At 51.9% G+C, this 10,272-nt stretch overlaps 1 long non-coding RNA gene across 1 annotated transcript; it reads right to left on the bottom strand.

Annotated features, from left to right (window-relative positions):
• Positions 1-318: 318 nt before the first annotated feature.
• Positions 319-9,521, bottom strand: LOC122942329. The gene is made up of 4 exons (XR_006390540.1): positions 9,203-9,521; positions 2,715-2,793; positions 866-982; positions 319-355 (listed from the first exon to the last, which is right to left on the bottom strand). It is a non-coding gene; the product is annotated as an uncharacterized LOC122942329 (long non-coding RNA).
• Positions 9,522-10,272: the final 751 nt, after the last annotated feature.

Raw genomic sequence — 10,272 nt, forward strand, 5'->3', positions numbered from 1 at the left:
ATGAAATAGGAAAATCATTAAGTTACACTCCTGTATTATACCCCAGAGCTGCACTCACGATTCTGCTGGTAGAGTCACTGTGTACATTACATTACTTATCCTGTATTATACTCCAGAGCTGCACTCACTATTCTGCTGGTGGAGTCATTACTAGCAGTTTTGTGCAGACAGGTAATGCTGGGAAATTTCAGCTCTGACTCCTACAGGAGATGTAGGTGAACCTTGTGTGACGGCTGAGGCATCGGGTGTCCCTTACCTCCCCGAGGTCGCTCGCTGTGGTGACCTCCCACAGTTGCCCTAATGCCCCTCTCTTCCAGCTTGGCTTCCATCTCTGTAGAATACTTGCAGAGTCGTCCTAGAAGAAAAAAAAGTACAAACCTAAAGCACAAGAGAACTTAAACCTCAGCGGCTTTACTATATACTTGTTCTCAGCATCTCTGCTACATGTCAGTGAATGGAAACTGAAATTAGGCACCCGCCTAATACGTTCTCCACTGGGATCGATCAGGACAAGATTTAAGACTTTGGATATAGGAAAGAACATTTTCATTCCCTGATGGCAAGCAGAGATCTTAAAAAAGCTGAAGCACAAAGTCTGTTACAAAGTCAGACATCCTTCCATATCTCAGAACCAAACCAAACCCCAACCTTAGGTGTCCAGGAAGCTGAGACTTGTGGAGCTGTTTGCTGGAGTCCTCAACCAGGAGAGTCAAACTACAAGTCCCAGCATGCTGCAGGCAGGGAATGCTGGGGTTCTGTTTCCGCAGGAGCTGTATCTCAGCTTCCTGGATGGCTGGGCTTGGCAGAGGGATATTGGGGTTGTGTGCAGTCACCCGATGTGAATGGAATACACGTGGCTTCTTACCGTGCTGCCGTCATTGTAAACGGAGACCTCCAGGACGCCTCCAAAGTCCTGCTGGAATACGGACGCCAGGCAATCGTCCAGCCAGAGCGCCGCGTTGTAGACCGGAACGATGAGCGACTGCAGGAACATAACATGGAGGCAAGTGAGGAAAATCCCAAGAGGTAGTACAGACCCATATCTGATCATAGGGGTCCGACGCCCGCGATCCCACCCCTGCTGATCGTCTGGTTGAAGGACTAGTGGCCATAGCCCGTTACTGCAGCTCGCAGCAGGCGGTTCCATTCATGTGAATGAGATTCAGCTGTAATACCGGGCACAGCCACTACCAATAGTAGGGCGCTGGCCTGATAAACAACGGAGGGGACGCCACTCTTTGGGAGGGGGGGTTGGACCCCCACTAGTATAATACTGATGGCCCCTCATCAACATAGGACTCCTGGAGAAGCCCTTTAAATCAAGGAGTGTTACAATATCGAATACAATGCATCTTCAAAAATGATTTTCAGTTTTCATTTTCCTCGCCTTCCGGAGCCGTAACTTTCTTATTTTTTCCGCTCGCATTGCTGTACGAGGACTTGTTTTTGCGGGACAAGTTGGACTTTGCAAAGCCACCAGTTACTATTGCATATGATGTAGTGGGAAGCGGGGAAATGTCAAATGGGGTGGAATTGGAAAAAAATGCAATTCCGCCAAAGTGCTATGGGTTCCATTTTCCAGGCGTTCCCGTCATTCTCCGGGTCTGTATGACACCGCACAGCGAGTTTTTCTTGTGTTTAAATACTAAAAAAAATTACATTAAATTAAAACATTTTATTTTTTCTTTGCATTGCCAAATTCTGACCCCCATAACTTTTTATCTTTACGTCTATGGGGCTGTGTGGCGGCTCAATCTGTACATTTTATTGTTACCAATTGTATCAATAAATGACTTTTGATCACCTTTTATTCGCTTTTTAGGGGAAGTGAAGTGCCCAAAAAAACTCATTTATTTTAATAGTGCAAGCATTTTGGGAGGCGGCTATGCTAATTATGTTTATTTTTATTTATATTATGGGGGAAAGAGGAGCTTTTTTATTTTTTAAAAACTTTTTGACTTTCTTCACTCATTTTACTTCCTCCAGGGGACTTTAACATGCGATTTTCTGATCGCTTCTCCCATAGACTGCAGTGATATAACATTGCAGCCTATGGGAGATTCATTATGTTCTATAGGAACTCAGCTATGACTGACTCCCTCGACCTCGGGCAGGGGATCTTCCCGAAGTATCACCTCTCTGATACTGTGGTCACAATGGACAACGACATCTAAGGGTTTAAAAGTCTGTGATAGGAGTTGTTGCCGATCATGAACTTTGCTACCGGATAGTGGAGCAAGGGCGACCGGCAAGGTGAGCAAACACAGGGCGGCCGGGCAAGGGGAGCAAACACAGGGCGGCCGGGCAAGGGGAGCAAACACAGGGCGGCCGGGCAAGGGGAGCAAACACAGGGCGGGCCGGGCAAGGGAGCAAACACAGGGCGACCGGGCAAGGGGAGCAAACACAGGGCGACCGTAGCCGGGCAGATTATCAACATGGGTATAGTCAGCAGTGCAGGCAGAGAGTGACTGGGTAGAGGGGTTTTGGGCACAACAGCGGGCAGAGGAGCAGGGAATTGTGTGCAAATAGTCGCTACATGTATCCCAGATTGACTTATTTGAATTTTTCTATTGTTTCTAGCTTGATCTGTTCCTGGGAAAGCTGGGTGACAATCAGTACAGCCGTCATCACAACATCCACAGAGGTTGTCAGCCAACTTTTCTGAATGTCAGACTAAACAGCAGACTTTAGGCGTCCAATGGAGGGGCACGTACCACGTCAGCGGGCGTCTCAGCCCTCGTGTCCTGGACGGGCAGAGGAACGAGCGGACTTCTCCCAGAATCCATCATCTGACTGCAAACAATACAGAAAGAGGTAAAGATGGAAAAACAATGCACTGTAAATATACAAGTGTGTATATACCACTGTCACATACACACAGAATCACTCTGCAAGCCCCCCCACCCCCCACTGTCACATATACACAGAATCACTCTGCAGCCCCCCACTGTCACATATACACAGCATCACTCTGCAGCCCCCCCCCCCACTGTCACATATACACAGCATCACTCTGCAGCCCCCCCCCCACTGTCAGATATACACAGAATCACTCTGCAGCCCCCCCACCCCCCACTGTCACATATACACAGAATCACCTCTGCAGCCCCCCCACTGTCACATATACACAGCATCACTCTGCAGCCCCCCCCCCCCACTGTCACATATACACAGCATCACTCTGCAGCCCCCCCCCCCACTGTCAGATATACACAGAATCACTCTGCAGCCCCCCCACCCCCACTGTCAGATATACACAGCATCACTCTGCAGCCCCCCCACCCCCACTGTCAGATATACACAGCATCACTCTGCAGCCCCCCCCCCCCACTGTCACATATACACAGCATCACTGCACGCCCCCCCCCACTGTCAGATATACATATACACAGAATCACTCTGCAGAGCCCCCCCCCCCACGTCAGATATACACAGAATCACTCTGCAGACCCCCACTGTCACATATACACAGAATCACTCTGCAGCCCCCCTACCCCCACTGTCAGATTACACAGAATCACTCTGCAGCCCCCCCCCCACTGTCACATATACACAGAATCACTCTGCAGCCCCCCCCCACTGTCACATATACACAGAATCACTCTGCAGCCCCCCCCCCCACTGTCACATATACACAGAATCACTCTGCAGCCCCCCCCACTGTCACATATACACAGAATCACTCTGCAGCCCCCCCCCCCTTACTGTCACATATACACAGAATCACTCTGCAGTCCCCCGTCCCCCCACTGTCACATATACACAGAATCACTCTGCAGTCCCCCCTTACTGTCAGATATACACAGAATCACTCTGAAAGCCCCCCCCCCCACTGTCACATATACCAGCATCACTCTGCAGCCCCCCCCACTGTCACATATACACAGAATCACTCTGGCAGTCCCCCCTTACTGTCAGATATACACAGAATCACTCTGCAGTCCCCCCTACTGTCACATATACACAGAATCACTCTGAAGCCCCCCCCCCCCACGTCACATATACACAGCATCACTCTGCAGCCCCCCCCCCCCACTGTCACATAGACACAGAATCACTCTGCAGCCCCCCCCCCCCCACTGTCACATATACACAGAATCACTCTGCAGCCCCCCCCACTGTCACATATACACAGAATCACTCTGCAGCCCCCCCCCCCCACTGTCACATATACCAGAATCACTCTGCAGCCTCCCCCCACTGTCAGATATACACAGAATCACTCTGCAGCCCCCCCCCCCCATCATCACATATCACAGAATCACTCTGCAGCCCCCCCCCCACTGTCAGATATACCAGAATCACTCTGGCAGGCCCCCCTTACTGTCACATATACACAGAATCACTCTGCAGCCCCCCCCCCCCATCTGTCACATATACAACAGAATCACTCTGGCAGCCCCCCACTGTCAGCATATACACAGAATCACTCTGGCAGACACCCCACTGTCACATATACACAGAATCACTCCTTGCAGCCCCCCCCTCACTGTCACATATACACAGAATCACTCTGCAGCCCCCCCCTCCCACTGTTCACATAGACACAGATCACTCTGCAGAGCCCCCCCTTACCTGGCACATATAACACGAAATCACTCTGCAGCCCCCCCCCCCCCCAATGTCAGATATACACAGAATCATCCTGGCAGGCCCCCACCCCTTACTGTCAGATATACACAGAATCACTCTGCAGTCCCCCCCCCCCACTGTCACATATACACAGAATCACTCTGCAGGCCCCCCTTACTGTCAGATATACACAGAATCACTCTGAAGCCCCCCCCCCCACTGTCACATATACACAGCATCACTCTGCAGCCCCCCCCCTTACTGTCACATATACACAGAATCACTCGTGCAGCCCACTGTCACATATACACAGCATCACTCTGCAGCCCCCCCCTTACTGTCACATATACACAGAATCACTCTGCAGCCCCCCCCCACTGTCAGATATACACAGAATCACTCTGCAGCCCCCCCCCCACTGTCACATATACACAGAATCACTCTGCAGCCCCCCCCCCACTGTCACATATACACAGAATCACTCTGCATCCCCCCTTACTGTCAGATATACACAGAATCACTCTGCAGCCTCCCCCCACTGTCAGATATACACAGAATCACTCTGCAGCCCCCCCCCCCCCCATCACATATACAGAATCACTCTGCAGCCCCCCCCCCCCCCCCACTGTCATATACACAGAATCACTCTGCAGCCCCCCTTACTGTCACATATACACAGAATCACTCTGCAGCCCCCCCCCCCACTGTCCATATACACAGCATCACTCTGCAGCCCCCCCCCCCACTGTCACATATACACAGAATCACTCTGCAGCCCCCCCTGTCACATATACACAGAATCACTCTGCAGCCCCCCACTGTCACATATACACAGAATCACTCTGCAGCCCCCCACTGTCACATATACACAGAATCACTCTGCAGCCCCCCCCCACCCCCACTGTCAGATATACACAGCATCACTCTGCAGCCCCCCCCCCACTGTCACATATACACAGCATCACTCTGCAGCCCCCCCCCCACTGTCACATATACACAGAATCACTCTGCAGCCCCCACTGTCACATATACACAGAATCACTCTGCAGCCTCCCCCCACTGTCAGATATACACAGAATCACTCTGCAGGCCCCCCCCCCCCACTGTCACATATACACAGAATCACTCTGCAGCCCCCCCACTGTCACATATACACAGAATCACTCTGCAGCCCCCCCCACTGTCACATATACACAGAATCACTCTGCAGCCCCCCTTACTGTCACATACACAGAATCACTCTGCAGCCCCCCCCCACTGTCAGATATACACAGAATCACTCTGCAGCCCCCCCACCCCCACTGTCAGATTATACACAGAATCACTCTGCAGCCCCCCCCCCCACTGTCAGATATACACAGAATCACTCTGCAGCCTCCCCCCACTGTCAGATATACACAGAATCACTCTGCAGGCCCCCCCCCCCATCATCACATATACACAGAATCACTCTGCAGCCCCCCCCCCCACTGTCAGAATATACACAGAATCACTCTGCAGCCCCCCTTACTGTCACATATACACAGAATCACTCTGCAGCCCCCCCCCCCCCACTGTCACATATAACACAGCATCACTCTGCAGCCCCCCCCCCCCACTGTCACATATACACAGAATCACTCTGCAGCCACCCCACTGTCACATATACACAGAATCACTCTGCAGCCCCCCACTGTCACATATACACAGAATCACTCTGCAGCCCCCCACTGTCACATATACACAGAATCACTCTGCAGCCCCCCCCCCACCCCCACTGTCAGATATACACAGCATCACTCTGCAGCCCCCCCCCCACTGTCACATATACACAGCATCACTCTGCAAGCCCCCCCCCCCCCCCACTGTCACATATACACAGAATCACTCTGCAGCCCCCACTGTCACAATACACAGAATCACTCTGCAGCCTCCCCCCACTGTCAGATATACACAGAATCACTCTGCAGCCCCCCCCCCCCAATGTCACATATACACAGAATCACTCTGCATCCCCCCCTACTGGGCACATATACACAGAATCACTCTGCAGCCCCCCCCCACTGTCACATATACACAGAATCACTCTGCAGTCCCCCCTTACTGTCACATATACACAGAATCACCTGCGCCCCCCCCCACTGTCAGATATACACAGAATCACTCTGCAGGCCCCCCCACCCCCCACTGTCAGATATCACAGAATCACTCTGCAGCCCCCCCCCCCACCACGTCAGATATACACAGAATCACTCTGCAGCCCCCCCCCCACTGTCAGCATATACACAGAATCACTCTGCAGCCCCCCCCACTGTCACATATACACAGAATCACTCTGCAGCCCCCCACTGTCACAATATACCAGAATCACTCTGCAGCCCCCTTACTGTCCATATACCACAGAATCACTCTGCAGCCCCCCCCCCCCACACTGTCAGATATACACAGAATCACTCTGCAGCCCCCCCACTGTCACATATACACAGAATCACTCTGCAGCCCCCCCACTGTCACATATACACAGAATCACTCTGCAGCCCCCCTTACTGTCACATATACACAGAATCACTCTGCAGGCCCCCCCCCCACTGTCAGATATACACAGAATCACTCTGCAGCCCCCCTTACTGTCACATATACACAGAATCACTCTGCAGCCCCCCCCCCCCACTGTCAGATATACACAGAATCACTCTGCAGCCCCCCTTACTGTCACATATACACAGAATCACTCTGCAGCCCCCCCCCCACTGTCACATATACACAGAATCACTCTGCAGCCCCCCCCCACTGTCAGATATACACAGAATCACTCTGCAGCCCCCCCCCCCACTGTCACATATACACAGAATCACTCTGCAGCCCCCACTATCACATATACACAGAATCACTCTGCAGCCTCCCCCCACTGTCAGATATACACAGAATCACTCTGCAGCCCCCCCCCACTGTCACATATACACAGAATCACTCTGCAGCCCCCCCACTGTCACATATACACAGAATCACTCTGCAGCCCCCCCACCCCCCCCACTGTCACATATACACAGAATCACTCTGCAGTCCCCCCCTTACTGTCAGATATACACAGAATCACTCTGCAGCCCCCCCCCCCCACTGTCAGATATACACAGCATCACTCTGCAGCCCCCCCACTGTCACATATACACAGAATCACTCTGCAGTCCCCCCTTACTGTCAGATATACACAGCATCACTCTGCAGCCCCCCCACTGTCACATATACACAGAATCACTCTGCAGTCCCCCCTTACTGTCACATATACACAGAATCACTCTGCAGCCCCCCCCCCCCACTGTCACATATACACAGCATCACTCTGCAGCCCCCCCCCCACTGTCACATATACACAGCATCACTCTGCAGCCCCCCCCCCCCACACCCACTGTCAGATATACACAGCATCACTCTGCAGCCCCCCCACTGTCACATATACACAGAATCACTCTGCAGCCCCCGCCACCCCCACTGTCATATACACAGAATCACTCTGCAGCCCCCCCCCCACTGTCACATATACACAGAATCACTCTGCAGCCCCCCCCCCCCCCACTGTCAGATATACACAGAATCACTCTGCAGCCCCCCCCCCCTTACTGTCACATATACACAGTATCACTCTGCAGTCTCCCCCGTCACATATACACAGTGTCACTCTGCAGCCCCCCCCCCCCCACTATCACATATACACAGTATCACTCTGCAGTCTCCCCCTGTCACATATACACAGTATCACTCTGCAGTCTCCCCCGTCACATATACACAGTATCACTCTGCAGTCTCCCCCGTCACATATACACAGTATCACTCTGCAGTCCCCCGTCACATATACACAGTATCACTCTGCAGTCTCCCCCGTCACATATACACAGTATCACTCTGCAGTCTCCCCCGTCACATATACACAGTATCACTCTGCAGTCTCCCCCGTCACATATACACAGTATCACTCTGCAGTCTCCCCCGTCACATATACACAGTATCACTCTGCAGTCCCCCGTCACATATACACAGTATCACTCTGCAGTCTCCCCCGTCACATATACACAGTATCACTCTGCAGTCCCCCGTCACATATACACAGTATCACTCTGCAGTCTCCCCCGTCACATATACACAGTATCACTCTGCAGTCCCCCGTCACATATACACAGTATCACTCTGCAGTCTCCCCTGTCACATATACACAGTATCACTCTGCAGTCTCCCCCGTCACATATACACAGTATCACTCTGCAGTCCCCCGTCAGATATACACAGTATCACTCTGCAGTCCCCCGTCACATATACACAGTATCACTCTGCAGTCTCCCCCGTCACATATACACAGTATCACTCTGCAGTCCCCCGTCACATATACACAGTATCACTCTGCAGTCTCCCCGTCACATATACACAGTATCACTCTGCAGTCCCCCGTCACATATACACAGTATCACTCTGCAGTCCCCCGTCACATATACACAGTATCACTCTGCAGTCTCCCCGTCACATATACACAGTATCACTCTGCAGTCCCCCCGTCACATGTACACAGTATCACTCTGCAGTCCCCCCACTATTACATATACACAGTATCACTCTGCACCCCCCTCCCCCGTAATGGTTTGTCCCTCTTCCCACCACTCACCTAAAAGCTCCTGCAGCACCACGTGGTTTTACTCTCCAGCATGAACTCCCGCAATATCCGGGGCAGGTATTTCCTGTGATTGGCTAGTCGCACTTACCTTCTCCTTTTTCATTGGCTGACCCGTATGTCCTTCATTCCTGTTAGTGCTGATCACAACATTGGGGTTAACCCTTTCGTAGCCGCACGTGCATCGTCTGTTAAATATTTCAGTGCAGCACAGGAGCTTTTCACTCTGCTGTGCACAGTTCTTCTACCACACTGCTGTATCTGAGCCTGTGCTGTGAAACTGACTGCTGTGGTACTGTAACCCCTCACGGAGCCCGCCTGGTGTCACTGTCACTACTGGCCTCCTGTATGGAACAATCCGTCCGTGTTTCACCCGTGTTTGGTCAATGTTTTCATTTTTTGTTCTCTGTCATCCATCTTGTGTCATCCATATTTCATGGAAGCTGCTCTGCTAAAGATTAATTTCCAGAGCATCTCCTTTCGTTTACGGTCCGTTTTTTGCGTTCCGTATACGGAACCATTCATTTCAATGGATCTGCAAAAAAAAAAACGGAAGGTACATATGCCTTCTATTTCCGTTTTTCCGTTCAAAGATAGAACAGGTCCTATTATTGTCCGCATAACGGACAAGGATAGTACTGTTCTATCAGGGGCCAGCTGTTCCGTTCCGTAAAAAACGGACGTCATCCGTATTTTTTGTGGATCCGTTTTTTGCGCATCGCAAAATACAGAAAAAGCCACACGGCCGTATGCAAGACACCTCAGACCTCATGCACACGGCCTGTGTCCGGCCGTGGCCTTATTGCAGCCCGCATACAGCATTGGAGCCGCAATAATTGGCATGGGGGGGGGGGGCGCCGTTTTCGTCTCAGGCAGCAGAAAGGCTAGGTGCAACCGATGGGTCCGGGTCAGTCAGCTGCACCTATGTGCACGCGAAAGCTCCCGCGACCTGCCCCTGTACCAGCGCCTCCTGTACAGGGATAAGAACTGCACTGGATCCTGGCCGGCGATGGATATGTCACTTATCGCCCGGACACGTCTCTCTTCCACCTCACGAGTCTGTG

Source organism: Bufo gargarizans, chromosome 6 (genome assembly GCF_014858855.1).
Source record: "Bufo gargarizans isolate SCDJY-AF-19 chromosome 6, ASM1485885v1, whole genome shotgun sequence".
NCBI lineage: Eukaryota > Metazoa > Chordata > Amphibia > Anura > Bufonidae > Bufo > Bufo gargarizans.